Below are 16,029 nucleotides of genomic sequence, written 5' to 3'. Positions count from 1 at the left end.
TCAGATATTAATAATAGATCTTTGGAACTTGTTTTTTGGGTTTTTTTTGGTATTAAGTCAGTGACAGACTATGGACCTGAATCTTCTGTCTCCTGATTTCATCCTGGGTTTCAGCTGGTTCATTCCTCATTTACAGACAACTGCAGTAGTGGCCCATGGAAAAGCCAAAACCCACAGGAAAAACTGGCCCCCAGTCCCCACCCAGGGATGGCACCTGAATCGGGAAGGAGACACAGCATCCCATCTTTTTTAGGGATGAACACAACTTTTAGGCAAAGACCCAGGGGAGGACACATGACAGATGTAAAGAATACGATTTACACCTCAGGACACCTAATAAAATAAATGAAATGGGATTCTCCTCCAGAAACTTTGGTTTGGGCATTTACAAAATGTTTCTAAGCCCTCTTTAAAGTTAATAAAGTCTCACTTCAGGTTGTGGTTCCTAGAATGAAAGAATATCCTGAGTAGGAAGGGATCATCCAGTCCAACTTCTGGCCCAACAGGATAGCCCAACAATCCCACCCTGTCCCTGAGAGTGTTGTCCAAACACTCCTTGAGCTCTGGCAGCCTTGGGGCTGTGCCCACTGCCCTGGGGAGCCTGTTCAGTGCCCAACCACCCTCTGGGGGAAGAACCTTCTCCTGACATCCATCCTAAACTTCAGCTGACACAGCCTCATGCCTAAACATGAGCATCCATAGGCATTATTTGAGATGTCTTAGGGAATCCAGCCCCTGACTACAATTCCCATGGCTCAGATCTGTGGGTACCAGTCTATTCTGTCAGCTTTTCATGGACATCCCAGATACCTTTAACCATCTTTAACAGCACTTGATTCATATGTTTTGGCAACTAAACTGCACCCAGTGGAGTCCAGAGAGCAATTCAAGTCCTCCCAAAGCAAATATCTACATCTCTGGTCAGCAGAAAAGCTCTGAATGCTCTGGGGGTTTAACTAGTTGCCCAAACACAGTCCTCAAGCACCTTGGAGCAATCTCTGTCCTGGGCAAAACCCTGTGAGGTACCACTGAAACAGCTCAAACAATAAAAGCAACAGCCAGGGAATTTATGGCTCTCAAAGACATGTGAAGGTGGCCTTTGGGGACATGGTTTGTGTTGGGCTTGGCAGTGCTGGGAGAATGGCTGGACTTGATGATCTTAGAGGGCTTTTCCAACCTGAACAATTCTGTGATTCTGTGATGAACTCACAAAGTTATACAGGTTTGTGGGTGGAGTTTGGTGACTTTGGCTCAACTCACACAACAGTTTCAGGCTTAAAACTGGCTCTTCCCCCCCTCTTGGGACCACCCAGCTATGGCTGCAACCAGTGACAGACAGGAGATTGGAAGAAACAAAGGCAGAGACCAGAAAAAACATCAACAGGAGAGGCAGGAACATTTTGGGACATTTGGGTGAGAAATGTATAAAGGCTGCCAGGTTGGTAATGGAAGCAGATTTCATGGAATCACAGAACCACAGACTGGTTTGGGTTGGAAGGGACCCCGAATCTCATCTCATTCCAACCCCCTGCCATGGGCAGGAACACCTTCCACCAGCTCAGGTTGATCCAAGCCCCATCCAACCTGGTGTTGGACACTTCCAGAGATCCAGGAGCAGCCACAGCTTCTCTGGGTAACCCGTGCCAGGGCCTCACCACCCTCACGGGGAAGAAGAAAAAAATCAGTTACCTTGTAAAAGACCCTTGAGATGGAATCAGAGCCTCCAACTACATCTTATTTCTTCAACGTTTTCTACATAACACTCTGAGATCTGATCCAGTTACACCATAAGTGGAAACACCACTGACTTCCACCAGTGCAGACCCAGAAAAACTGCTTAGATTTATTTTTTAGTTGCATCTGCGCAGCTGCACCCTCAAGATGCATTATTTATGAATTCAGGGAAACAGAGCTGTTCAGTCATTTTTGCACACAAACCAGTTGGGATGACAGGTACCATCACCTTAATGGCAGACAAGCACCCTGAATGCTACTCAGAGTGTCACCAGTGAGCCTGGGACACAGTTTCACAACAGTGCAACATTGAGAGCAGAGTTAATTTTAAAAAGAGTGAAATCTATAGCCCACCACCCTCTTCCTCCGCCCCCAAGCCCCTCAAAGCCTGGGTCTGGTGGTTATTCTGATCCCTGGAGTTTGCTGCATGTTTGATTCACAGACTGCAGCATGTCTGCACCAGATGGCCCCGAGTTAATGAACACAAACTCATCACTTTTACTCACGAGGGAAATGTGCAGCTCAATCTGATTTGTACTCGACAACTAAAAATATTTTAGTATTTTTAGGGAGCGTTTTACTGTTACAAAATGGCATTTGAGGAAAGCAGTAAAAGAACACAGCCTACCCAACAAATGTACTTCCACAGATGAAGAACAGCACTGCTGCCTTTTCCCCTTCTCATCCCAGCTAAGTTAACATATTCCCAAACCTTAAAACTGCAAGCAGCACAGAAGGAAAGCTGTAAGATCTGGGCCTCCTCAGGAACCACTGAGCCATTTGCAAAAAGTCTCCTGAGTTTGTTGAAGGCAGGACTGGGACCTGAGTCTTTCACCACAGCAGGTTTGAAAGGATATGGGTCATATTCTCAGCACAGGACAAAGGGAAAGCCTGGAAAACACCAGAGCTGCGATTATTTACACTGGCTGAGGATTTGCCTGCACGGGGTCACTGTGATCATGGAATCCCAGAATGGTTTGGATTGGAAGGGATCCTTAAAGCTCATCTTGTTCCAAACCCCTGCCATGGGAAGGGACACTTTTACCAGGCCGGATTTCCAGAGTAGTGCACAAGATGTATGAGAATATAAACCACACAAACCCAGCATTCTGCTGCCATGATACAAAGAAGATTTTTCTCCAAGGAACCAAGAGACATTTGTGAACAACCAAAACACAGATTCCCCCCCAGTCTACCACCCAAAAATGGATAAATTGCTTCCCTTGAAGTCAACAGGCAAAAAGTCACGACTGCAAACACATGGCAGGAGCCACGTTCCCAAAATTTAAAGGAATCTCGATTTCACTTTTCATTCAGAAAGCTGTTGAGATGCCAACATTTTAATGTAATTTTAGCCTGGAATGTGACTCCCTGACTCCTGTCAAGCATGTGATTTTACACAGAACTGTTTTGGTTGGAAAAGCCCTCCAAGATCATCCAGTCCAACCATCCCCCAGCACTGCCGAGGCCACCACTGAGCCATGTCCCCAAGTGCCACATCCAAGTGGCTTTTAAATACCTGCAGGAATGGGGAGTCCACTTCTGCCCAGGGTAGCTGTGCCAACAAGGGCTGAACAACCCTCTCCATGAAGAAATTGTTCCCAGTATCCAACCTAAACCTCCTCTGGCACAACTTGAAGCCATTTCCTCTCACCCTGTCACTCATTACCAGGGAGAAGAGAGCGAGAAGGTCCCTCCTGAGCCTCCTTTTCTCCAGTCTGAGCCCTCTCAGCTCAGAAGCAGAAGACAAATCCATCATTTATTCAATGGGGGTATTCCCACAGAGCACATGGACCACCTTGAGGGCCTTTTTACCTCTCTAACCACAAATTCTCCCAACTACCCCCATCTCCATTGCACACTGGTGATAAATTTGCATAGTTATTAAAGAGCAAAGTACCAATATAACACCAGCTCATGCAAATATCTGTGTCAAGCAGGATATTCCCAATGGCTGAGCTGATAAAAAAGAGAGAGGAAAACCAGAGGATGCTGAGAGGCCATTGTGGTCTCCTGAAGAGTGGAAGAATCAATCAAAAGAAACCCACATCAAGGTCCCATTCATCACTGGATGCTGCAGGAATTCCCAAAACAAGCTTTGCTCCCTGCCTTTTGTGCTGCCTCAGTCAACTTTCCTCTCTTCTGAAGTCCACTAAAATCTATGAAATATTTGCTGTTTGCCATGATGGGATCCTCTCCCATCAGGACATAATGCTGTGTGAGGGCTTGAGTTCCCATCTCACCAGGATAATCAAAGAATCAGGGCTGGGGAGGCAAACTCACAGCCATCATAAACTGGGCAGGATGCACAAATCCTCCCTCCTTCAGAACATCTCTGTCCTTTCACACTAAACACCAAATAATTTTTTAATTCACAAAAAAAACCCCACATAAACCTTGACAATATTGATATTTTCTAAGAAGAATAATTTGTTTTCTGAGCTGCCTCACATAGTCTAAAAAATATAATAGAAATACTGGAAATAAATCTGTTTTACTCAACTGAGGGAGTCAAAATTCAATTTGGAATGAAATGCTAATTGTGACTTAAGCATTCTAATCATTCCTGCTTATATGCATTGTGAGGTACTGGAGCTACAACCTGAACATGTCCTCTGTTTAAAATTCTTTCTTTCAGACTCCTCTAAGGCTCAAGAAAACACATCTTCACCTTCATCATGGTCTTTAAGTCCCTTCCAACCCAAACCATTCCAGGATCCTCTAAGGTTCCTAACATTTTATTCCTGATTTCAGCTCCTCACAGAGCGCTATTGCTCTGCAGTGCTGGGCTGGTGTCCCTGTCACCAGGAAACCTCAGCACGTGTTTTTGAGGCAGATTTCCCTGTTCACCTTCTCATTCTTTCCTCACTCACCTCCCCTGCCTTAAACACAAGCTGAGGAAACAAATCATATTCCAGACTATGCCCAAGCACCATTAAAAATAGTCATGCAGCACTTTCCATGCATAATTCATCCTTCCTGTATTTCCAGTCAAGGCGTCTTCACTTTGCAAGTGCAAAGTGACAATTCTTGCAGATTTGGGAAATAATCTTTTACATCTGTTACAAGCTCACAGACACCATTTGGCAAGTGTTAAAAAATCCCATGTAGGCCCAGGACTGCAGTGTACTGTTTGGTTAGAAGAATTCCTGAGCTAAAGCTTGTAGGAAAAAAAAAAAAAAAAAAAAAAAAAAAAAGATATGACTAAAGATATAAAGATATGACTTGAATGTTTTCTTCTAAAAAAAATATTTTAATTTTCCAGCCATTTGTGTGTGTGTGTGTGTGTATTTCACCCTTCTTATTTCTCTTCTCTTTCTCATGCTTCACAGAGTCACAGAATGTCTTGAGTAGGAAGGGACACACAAGGATCATCGAGTCCCAACTCCTGAGTCGGCACAGGAATCCCACCTGAGAGCATGACTTCACTTCTTGTTTTGCAAATTTTGCTGGGGTGTTTTTTTCATTTTTGAGTTTTTAATGCTGACATTTCAACCATCTTTAGTATGCCAGACCCAGAACAAGTTTCAAGCCCTGCTCAGGCTCTTGTGGCCCCGTTCACGTGGCCTGGCTCCCTTGGGCCTCTCCTTGTCTACATTCCCTCTCTCCCTGCCTTTCCCACCAGCCCACGCTTTTCCATCAGCCCAGTTCAGTCTCTACCCCTGCCTTCATCTCCCATCTCCCTAATTTAGCTCTGCTTTTAAGTCTTATTAGTCTTGCCTCAGAAGCGCTGTCATAACAAAGGGGGAGCGCTCACAGTCCCTCTTCGCAGAGTGATTTAGCAGAGTGAGGAGCATCTCCCTGCATACTAATGCCGCTTTAACAACGCTGCCCAAACACCCTGGTGCCTGTGCTAACACTCTGCAGGCTCCCAAGGAGCTGGGAATGCCATTTGTGTGCACATGAGGAGTTAGGAGGATGGGGGGAATTCGCGTTTCAGCCAGGTTTGCCATCGGCAGCAACGTCGACTCTTCTCCGTGTTTCATTTAGATGTTTTCTCCTGCTATAGCACCATCCTTTGCTGTCTCCACTTAAATCCTCTCCATTTGCATTCCAGCCCTTCATTGAAAGCAATAACAGAACCCATGCCATCCACAGAGCTAAATAAAGCAATATATATTTAATTAAAATGATGCTGATGCAGCAGCTGGGCTCACAATCCGCCTCTGCCGCTGCACCCGCCGGCAAAGACGGGTCAGCAAAAACATCTCCAATGCTCCAGGGACCCGATCCCGCCACCTCATCTGAAATTACAAATTTTCCTGAGCGTCCTCTGAGGTTCCCCCTCGGAAAGAGCTCAGGACTTGGAAGTGCAGCCTCAGGCATGGCTGGAGGGGCCTGCGGAGCTTATCGGCCCCACGTGCTCCAGGCAGGTTTGGCAGGTCCAGGCACTGATGCCCAAGGAGGAATTTGCTTTTATTGGTGTGGTCCTGGAAGCACAGCTGGAAAAAAACCCACACTCCCACAGAGCCACAACCAGGTGGTTTCTAAGAAGCCCATATTTAATCACAGACTTACAGAATGGTTTGGGTTGAAACGGGGCTCAAATATCATCTCATTCCAACCCCGCTTCCAAGGGGGACACCTTCCACTGGAACAATGTGTGAAGAGGAGGAAAACAAGTTTCCAGTTTTATTTTAAGCTTTGGAGGTGAGACTCTAAAACAGCTGATTTTTTAAATCATCCACAAAACAATGGAGGGGGGGAAAAAACCCCACTGTCAGTCTGTCCTTTTCTCAGGCTGTATTTGAGGAACTTTAGACACGCTGAATGAACCACATTGATTTTTCTATTTGTGGTTTTGATGGGAATTTAATTGAAAAAGGTGGCAAACCAGGGTTTGAAGCTTGTTTGCAGCATGTTCCACAGGAAAACTGTGAAAAGAGGTTTAAAAAAACACCAAAACAAAGGGTTTTTTTTCTGATCTCCCATCTCCCGGAGCTTGAAATCCTGCACGCTTTATTCATTGCCTGTGGAAGAGCTCATCATGAAAGCTCAGGCTGAAGGCAATTAATTTTTCTTCTCTTATTTTCCTCCTTTTTATGTGTTTGGAAACGGTCAGCAGGATTTGCATCAGCATCACTTCAATAAACTGAAAATGGAGACAACACCCTGGCCCTCTCCTTTAGGGTTGATCAGCTCTGTATGAAACATCAGGGAAAAAATAACCTGAGACTTCTGAAATTCTTCCACACACATATCTCGGGTTCAAACACCCTTTATTGGTTCTGGATCCAAAAGTGCCAAGGAAAAGCCTGAGGAAGGAAGGAGTAACCGGGTGGGATGGCATGTGAAGACACAGAGGGGCTTTTGAGCAGCAAACAGGTAAATGTGACACATCCCACAGATTTTTTTCTCTGCTATTTTTTTAGGGGCCAAATGCCTGCACAAGGCTTTGGTGGGGTCACTATTAACTTGCCAGTCTGTAAAACGAGGTTTTAATTTAGTTCTGGCCCAGAATGTGAGGTTTTTCCCAAAAAATTTGCATAGCAAGGAGCTTGAAACTTCTCCCACTAATCCTGGCCATAGCAAGGCTACTGATGAGAATATACTCCCCCAGAATTAGAGCTCAAGTTTAATTAAGACTCGAGCTATGGGATAATACAGCTGCCTGTTTATTTAGTGGTATTTCCACATATTTTGTTTTCTCACCTGGAAGCATTTTCAGTTTGGGATGATAGTTCAATATTCCATTTTATCTGCAAAGCCTCAAACAAAATTGGATGAGTTTATGCTTTTTCCCTTGTAATACAGCCAGAGAATCAGAGAATCATGGAGGGGGTTGGGTTGGAGAGGACTTGGAAGATCATCTGTTTCCACCCCCTGACGTGGACAGGGATACCTTCCACTAGCCCAGGTTGCTCCAAGCCCTGTCCAACCTGGCCTTGAACATTTCCAGGGATGGAGCAGCCACAGCTTCTCTGGAAACTTCCTCCAGTGCTTCACCTTGTCAGCAGCAGGTTTGATCTTCCAGCTTCCCAATGTATTGGAGAAAAAGTGGTTTTTTGTGATAGATCTGAGGAGGATCCACAACCAAAGGAAGATATTTTAATCTGGTGTTAACATCCTCTTCTCTCAGCTTTCCAGAAACCTCCTAACTGCTACACATTCCTTACATGGAAATAATATTAATTAAACAGATATATCAGTCAGATGCAGCCTTTTTCCCTATCTCTAAGCTATGCACAATATAATATCCTGTAGTTCACAGCCTAACAGTGGCACATGAAAATGGAATTGCATTACCAGTGCAGTGTGATGATGAGAAAGCCATCCCATGACAAGCTGTCCCAGGATGATAGTAACTGTCTCACATTATATTATTTTGGGAATAATAAACATTATATGTAGGAAAACATGAAGCCAAAATAAGCTGGGTCATCCCACAGAGCTCGTGACAGATGGCAATTCCAGCTCCATAATCAAAGCAATAATTAACCTGGTTAAAATGAAAATATCAGAGTGGATTTGTAATCCAGTTCTGCACATCAGGGTTGTGCTGCAATATTCAGGAGTGTTTTCAGAGACATTGGTCATCCAAATCAAATATGGTTCCTGACAGGAAAGTTCTGGTCCTGCAGCAACTGTGGATCACCAATATCTAGGACTTGTCTTTGCCAAAATGGAGCCTGAAAGTGGAAAAGAGGAGCTGTTCAAAAGATCTAAACCCCCTTTTGCATCCATTCACAGCCTGTGTGGCAGTTACTCCATGAATACTCTTTTTTATTCTATTTAGTCAATACCTGAAAAGGCTGATTTCAGCCTTTTAGCTCTTTTAGATCAGTATTCAGTTTAAATTCAGTGGTGAACACAAATTCTACATCTATCATTTACTGGTGAGCTGGTTGGTTCTCAGGACATAAGTGTCTCTTTGATTGATTGACAATCAAAACCACCTGAACTTAAAAATCAGGACTTTCTGTTTAGTTTAGTGTGTACAAATACCAAAAATATTTTTACACCATTTATTTTTTGGTCAGCTTATTCTTGGTTATTGCCCACACAAACAGGTTGGGCCACAAGGTTCAGGAAAATTGAATATTGACGACCAAAATGATGGCTTTTCCATTAAATCTACAAATGTATAATGGCTTAATGCAGTTCCAGCTCTTTCAAAATGGGGAAAAAATGAGGAGAAATGAGTTCATAAAATAGGAGCACTTCGCACTGATGTGGCCACAGGTCTGGAAGACCTTCCCCCTTGTTATCCAATTTGGTTTCCTGCCACTGGAAGCTCACCCAGATCCCTTCCTGAACTCTGCAAGCACTGTTGCATAAATTGTCATATTTCCTACCCCTTCTATTCTGTTTGGGCAGCTGTTTGTGAGCCCAGCTGCTCTAATGATTATAAAACATCCAATTTCCCAACCCAAATATAAAGATGGGCAATTCATACCCACCTGGATTTGTGCTAATGTTGTTCTTCACCTTAAACAGCTTTTGCCCCTCTCCCTGATATTTACTTCTTTCCTATTTCTAGGGAAAAAAAAAAATAAAATCTTTTCTTGCTCAGCCTGTTTGCTGGATCAATCACAGTCTTTTCTCATTAAAGACTTCCCATTCCCCAGTTACACAGAAAATAACTTGGCCGATGGATCCCAGATTTACACAGTGTCACCTCAGGGTCACCCAGTTGTCCCCGGGTCTGGAATCACTGAATGGGTTGGAATCACAGGATGGTTTGGAGTTGGTTTGAGTTGGAAGGGACCTTTAAAGCTCATCTAGTCCAACTCCCTGCCATAGGTAGGGACACCTTTCACTAGACCAGGTTTCTCCAAGCCCCATCCAATGATCCTGCCCCTTGTCACTGCTTGGACCACTGGAAATCTCCAATCACCAGAGAAGGTTATGACACTGTTTTTTTGCTAAATATTTCCATGCATTTTCTCAACAGGCAAGAAAACACCCACTTGAGTGAAAATATTGGCAATAAATCTGTTTTACTCAACTGAGGGAGTCAAAATTGAATTTAAAATGAAATTGTAATTCTGACTTTACCGAGCGAGTTGCTGACCGAGGCGGATTATTTAAAACAACGCCGGAAAAGAGCATTCCTTGATTTTATCCTAATCAAAGGAAACACTGTAAGCCCTTCTCATTGACAGAAGCAATTCTTGCAGGGGAAGGGCTTCATTCATGCTGGAGTGTGCTGAGTCATTCATTATTCACTGTGCAGACCAAGGCCACGCAGGGCTGGGCTCACATCCAAGGAACCAGACTCTCCTGCTCCCTACGGTCCAGTCACGCTGAAAGCGCCCCTTGGGAAGCGCCCCCTTGTCAGCCCGGGATGTCTCCTGGGCGTGGCTTTGGAGCTCGTTTGGGAGACAAGGCTGAAACCACGGCAGTGACCACAGCAACAACGAGGAGTGAGCACAACCGTTATCAATCTGGATTTCACTGGGATCCAGAACAGGGGATAAAAGAGCCCAAAGAGGAAGCCCAAGAGACTTGTTTAGCTGTGGCTCACTCCATGTTAACTGCAGCTGTGTTCTGGATGACAGCAGAGGTGTCTGCTGGTAAACTGCAGGTTGGGTCCAGCCGCCCAAATTCAGATGCTTTGCTTTGATCTCCAGCTGCTGGTTCAGAAGTTGCAGGTCTTCTCCAGCTCCTCTTACCCTCACAGCCCCATAGGAACGTCTCAGATATCCTGAGGCATCCCAAACTGCACCAGGTGCTACTTCAGGCAATCAAATATTTCAGCCAGTATCTCCTACAGAATGACCAAGTCACTGGCCCCTTGTGTTCAAGCTTTAGGAACTCATGTAGATCATCCAGGGTGGATCAGCCAGCCCAGAGCACTGGAATTTTTTAGAGGAAAAAAAAAGGGGTTTTAGAGGAAAAAAAAGGTTTTGGGGGTTTCCCTTTGATGCAGCACAAAGTCAAACCAAAGAGGGATCACTGCAGGAGAAGGGAAAGCCAGAACAGCCACAGAGAAGGAAAGAAAAGCCATGGGGAAGGTGAGGCCTTCAATGGAGCTGCTGGAGAGTCCAGAGGAGGCCACGGAGATGCACCCAGGGCTGGAGCCCCTCTGCTCTGGAGCCAGGCTGGGAGAGCTGGGGGGGTTCACCTGGAGAAGAGAAGTAAAGGATCCTGGGAGACCTGAGAGCCCCTTCCAGACCCTAAAGAGTCTCCAGAAGAACTGGAGAGGGACTTGGGAAAAAGGATGGAGGAACAGTACACAGGGAATGGCTTCAAACTGCCAGATGGCAGAGATAGATGGGATATTGGGAAGAAATTCTTGGCTGTGGTGAGGCCCTGGCACAGGTTGCCCAGAGAAGCTGTGGCTGCCCCTGGATCCCTGGAAGTGTCCAAGGCCAGGTTGGATGGAGCTTGGAGCAACCTGGGCTAGTGGAAGGTGTCCCTGCCCATGGCAGGGGGTTGGAACAAGATGGTCTCTTCCAATCCAAACCATTCCATGATTCTATGATAATTATTAACAATAAAGACTTCACCAAAGGGGTACAACTGGACTTTCTGCAATCCAGGCACAACATTTCAAAGCCTCACGAGAAATAAAACCTGCTTGCCACGACATATTTTGTGGTCTTATGCTCAGAGATGGAGTTATTTAATTTTTTCTATTTTCCACTGTGGGCAAATTCCAAAAAAGTACAAGTAGAAATGGAAAAATACTTGGTGGCATTTTTCTTTTTTTTCCAGGTTGCATTTTTCCATTGAAGCAGCAGCATTAATAAACATTGCAGAGCTTTCTGAGGGGAAGATTTCACATCCCCTCTGTGCTCTACCTCATTACCTTTTCATTTGGTTTTGTTTGCTTCTTCCTGTCAGCACAAACACGAGGCACTGTCAGGAATTCAGCAGGTCAGGGGATGGCATTTTTTTAATGTTCACATAACAACCTGACCTCCTGCTCACATCCACTAAAAGGGAAATCAGGAAACCCCCCGTTCTAAGCCCTAAATGCTAACTGGGTTCTCTATTTGATTTGTTTCTCCTTCCCAGCAATGCTAATTTCAAATTGAACCTCTGACTCAATTAGGAAAATGGGGAAGTTGTTGAGACCTTGGGTAATATTATGTCCCAGTAACAAAAAAGGAAGCCAGGAGTGGTTTGATGCCAGCAACTAAATCCATTTTAATGGGCTATTTTAATTAAACAAATTAAATTAATGATGGTCTCTGCACAAAGATGAATTACACTATTTAATAGATCATTGCTACGTGCTAATGCCTTTTTTTAATATTATCTTCTATCACTGATAAATGTGTAGACACATAAGCCATAAACTGATGGATCTCAAGAAAGAAAAAGCAAACAACTGGTGCAAAAAGGCCAAATAATGGAAAATGCAAGACAATTTTGGCTCCAAAAATAATTTCCAGTTGAGGTTGTGGCAATGAAATGCACAATTATGGGATAATATAAAATAGGTGGAGTATACTGTGCCCTCTGTAAGCGAGGTGGAGGATCCAGATAACTTTATCTTCTTTTAGGAACATCCAACTTTATTAGGAACATCTTATTTTATTTTTCCTTCCTTTAGAAGGGTAGGATTTTGCTACCCTATGTGACACCTCAAGGGATTAAGGTCAGAGCTTAGTCAGTTTAAAGGCTTTGAAGCCTCTCTGCCCATAAACTAAAGGGGAAAAGGAAAGAAAAAAAAAATGTGTTTATAAGGACTATTAATAACAAATATAAAGGAAATGTCTTAAAAGATGGCTGGGATTTCCATGTAACTGGAGGAGGGTCCATACAATATGTGGGAACAAGAGGGTAGAACAGGCAGACAAGCAGCCCTTTAAAAGTGGGAGAAAATCAGAGGTCCTAAGCAGCCTGACAAAAGATCTTCTTTTGCCACAATTTTCCATGACTTTTTTTTTTTTTTAACAACACCTAATTTGCGCTATTTCAGAACAGCACCAGAGCACCACACACACCAGACTTCAGCTGAATTTTAGAGGATGCATCGTGTCACTGACAGCTACTTGAAACAGGCTGAGGGGGATCTGAGGTCTGGGTTGCTGCTAAAGACTCCAGGAAAGATTATATGGGATTAAACGGGAATAACTGACAAAATGGATAAAGAAAAGGTGCAAGGTACAGGCACTGCTAGATAATAGGATCACCCAAAGTACAGCAGACAGGCCTGAAGAGGCAAAATGTTCACGTAAGGAGAAGCACTTGCCCGTGGCACCTGAAATTCTGAGGGTTACAGACAACGGAAGAGAAAGCATTGCTCAGAGAAGAGATGTAAAAGAAGCATGAGCCTAAAAAGGATTTCTTCATCTGCAATAAAAAGAACTCTTCAGTGTTCTCCAAAGTACATCCAACACTAAATTCCCCACACCAAGGCAGTACCTGGCTCTCTGAAGACATGTCAAAGCTCAGGGTCATCCGGGTCCTCACACCCCACACGCTGGGGATGCACCACCTTCCCGACACCAGATTTGGGACATTCATCTCTGACAGCCTTTCCTCTCACAAGTGTCCCTGCACATGGCAGGGGGTTGGAACAAGATGATCTTTAAGGTCCCTTCCAACCCAAACCATTCTGGGGTTATGTGATTTTCCAAGCTCATATTTTACCAGTCAGTCCCAGTTCCTGCTGGTTTCATCTCCCGTGAACAAACTGCTCTATAATAAATACATCTTTGTGATGGTTTAAGACAAAGGAATCACAGAATCACTTGGGTTGGAAAAGGTCTCTAAAATCATCCAGTCCAACCATTCCCCCAGCACTGCCAAGGCCACCACTAACCCATGTCCCCAAGTGCCACATCCACGTGGCTTTTAAATCCCTCCAGGGATGGGGACTCCACCACTGCCCTGGGCAGCTGTGCCAGGGCTGGACAAACCCGGCTTTTCAGGTTAAAAGCTGTAAATGGGGATCACATTTGCTAATTCCCACTCAGCTGGGTTCTCTCCAGTTAGCCAGGACTGCTGATAAATGATGGATTGATCCTGAACCCAGGACATTCCACGACAAGCGGTGGCACGTGAGCCGCAATGCTGCCACGTGGGGTTTTCAGCTCTTTCAAAACCATCTTCTGATTCCACTGTATAAAGAATGTTTAAAAATGGAGAAGTGGGCTCTGTATTTTATCCAGCTCCCTGTAGCTGAAGTGAGGCAGCTCAGAATCCTTGTGTTTATACCAAGGGGGACGGAGGATTGAAGAAGCCCCAGCCGACGTGGCAGGATGTTAATTCAGGCCTCCTAATGTATTCCCAGCCAGAACAAATCAAAGAAGAACTGTGCTTAAAATAATACTAATAAAAAAAGAAACAACAGCTACAGGTGTAGATTGTGAACTGGCATTATCCTCCCTTGTTTTAAAAATGACATGGTAATTCTAATGACAGACTATGTTATAAATAGACACTTAATTATAATATCTCGGGTTTGGCATCTGCATTTTCACCCTCAGAGAGGCAGAAGCTGAGGAGCATTTGCTGTAAAACTGGAGACCTAACAGAGCAAAAGGAAACATAGAGTGAAGTTCAACCAAACCCACAACCTGCTGCTCTTCACACCCTGCCTTTCACTGCTGTCCTTCTCGCAGGGGAAGAAAGGAAATCACCCTGGACCACAAATGCCTCAGCATATGAGTGACCTACCCCTGACACACCCCCTCCAAACTCACCCCAACCCTCTGGCCAAGGGTGAATGACCACCATGCACCTGAATCCAGCCACTTTGGGAATTTTCTTCCTCCTCTCCCTGCCCATCCATGGGTCCACTGGCTACAGCAGCTGCCATAGAAACCAAAGTGCTGCTCTGCAGCACACGGAGCAGATGTCACACGGAGCAAGATGAATGTGAATGTGGTGAGGGGGGTGGATGCAAGAGGAGGAGGAGGAGGAGGAGGAGGGAAAGCAGCATCACACATTCAGAATTAAATGTTCCCAGCAGAGGGAGTGAGTCATTCCCGAAGGAAAGTGCAAAGCTGCAGTATTTTTTCCCTGTGCTCTCAATGCACATCCGCAAACAGGGACATACAAACCTCCATCCTGTACTGGAGGCAGGGAAAATTAAATTACAAGGGATGAGGAACAGGTGGAGGTACTTAATGCTGTCTTTGCCTCAGCCTTTAATAGTCAGACCAGTTGCCTCGGGGTAGCCAATCCCCTGTGCTGCAAGACAGAAACAGGAAGCAGAATGAACATCCAGAATCCAAGGGAAAATGGTCAGTGACCTGCTCCAGCATTTTGACATAAAATTCCACAGGGCCAGATGGGATCCACCCAAGGGTGCTGAAGGAGCTGGAGGAAGTGCTCACTGAGCCACTTCCCATCATTTATCAGCAGTCCTGGCTAACCAAGGAGGTCCCAGTGAACTGGAAGGCAGCAAATGTGACACCCATCACACGAGTGGATAGAGAACCAAGGTTTGTGGATAGTGAATCCATCAGTAGGACAAGAGGAAACGGCCTCAAGCTGCACCAGGAGAGGTTGAAATTGGATAACAGGAACAATTCTTCACTGAAGGGGTGGTCAGGCACTGCACAGGCTGCCCAGGGCAGTGGTGGAATCCCCAAACCTGAACGGACTTACTTAAAATCCACGTGGATGTGACACCTGGGGACATGGCTCGGTGGTGGCCTTGGCAGTGCTGGGGAATGGTTGGACTTGATGACCTTAGAGGGCTTTTCCAACCTAAACAATCCTACGACTCCAAACAAATGTGCTTCCATCTCTTTGGCACAAGTGCTTGAGTCCCTCGTGCTCTGCTGGCTCATGAAAACTGTGATTTTCGCGTGGTATAAATCAATGCCTGACCTAAAACAACTCTCTGAGACTGAATTCTGCTGACACTTCAAAAATGCCCTTTGGGGCTTTTTCCTTTCCTCCCTTCCCAGGATAGTACACAAATATGACATTGTATGAAGTCAACAGACACCAGACAGGCATTTTACATCCAAAAAGTCACTAATTTTTAGTCCTAACAAGCCATAAGCCAGCCATGCATTGTGTGTTAACTCAGAGTAAAAATTATACCAACCAGTCTGGAGCAGTGTTTGATTTCCTCTGATCAGACTGTTGAAAATTAATATCTTTGCCTCAAGTTCTGTTTTGTTTCACTGTTTAATTCACAAAAGGCCATTCTTTATATTATGATCTTTTCCCAGCACAGGCATCATCCCCCCCTCCTTACTCCCCTTGATAGGTCTTGTGTGTGTCTAATTCACCATCTGACATATTTGTTGAAACATTATCACACAATGAAATTGGGGGGAAAGGGGTGAAATAATGTTCTTTTTATTCATAAACTGAGAATTTGAGCAACCTGGTCCAGTGGAGGGTGCCCCTGCCCACGGTAGGGGGTGGAACTAAATG

General features: G+C 44.8%; 1 protein-coding gene and 1 long non-coding RNA gene across 7 annotated transcripts in view; one reads left to right on the top strand and one right to left on the bottom strand.

Moving 5' to 3' along the window:
* MSRA (methionine sulfoxide reductase A) overlaps positions 1-16,029 on the bottom strand; it is a 250,933-nt gene that overhangs the window by 64,356 nt on the left and 170,548 nt on the right. The gene's annotated exons all lie outside the window — the stretch shown is intronic.
* Positions 939-15,010, top strand: LOC114068421. The gene is made up of 3 exons (XR_003573594.1): positions 939-950; positions 8,108-8,111; positions 14,927-15,010. It is a non-coding gene; the product is annotated as an uncharacterized LOC114068421 (long non-coding RNA).

The sequence above is a fragment of the Empidonax traillii genome, unplaced genomic scaffold (assembly GCF_003031625.1).
Source record: "Empidonax traillii isolate 1590-97213 ecotype Southwest subspecies unplaced genomic scaffold, ASM303162v1 scaffold1060:size1239554, whole genome shotgun sequence".
Lineage (NCBI taxonomy): Eukaryota > Metazoa > Chordata > Aves > Passeriformes > Tyrannidae > Empidonax > Empidonax traillii.
Note: the sequence above shows the minus strand (reverse complement) of the source record. Positions and strands in the feature narration are given on the sequence as shown.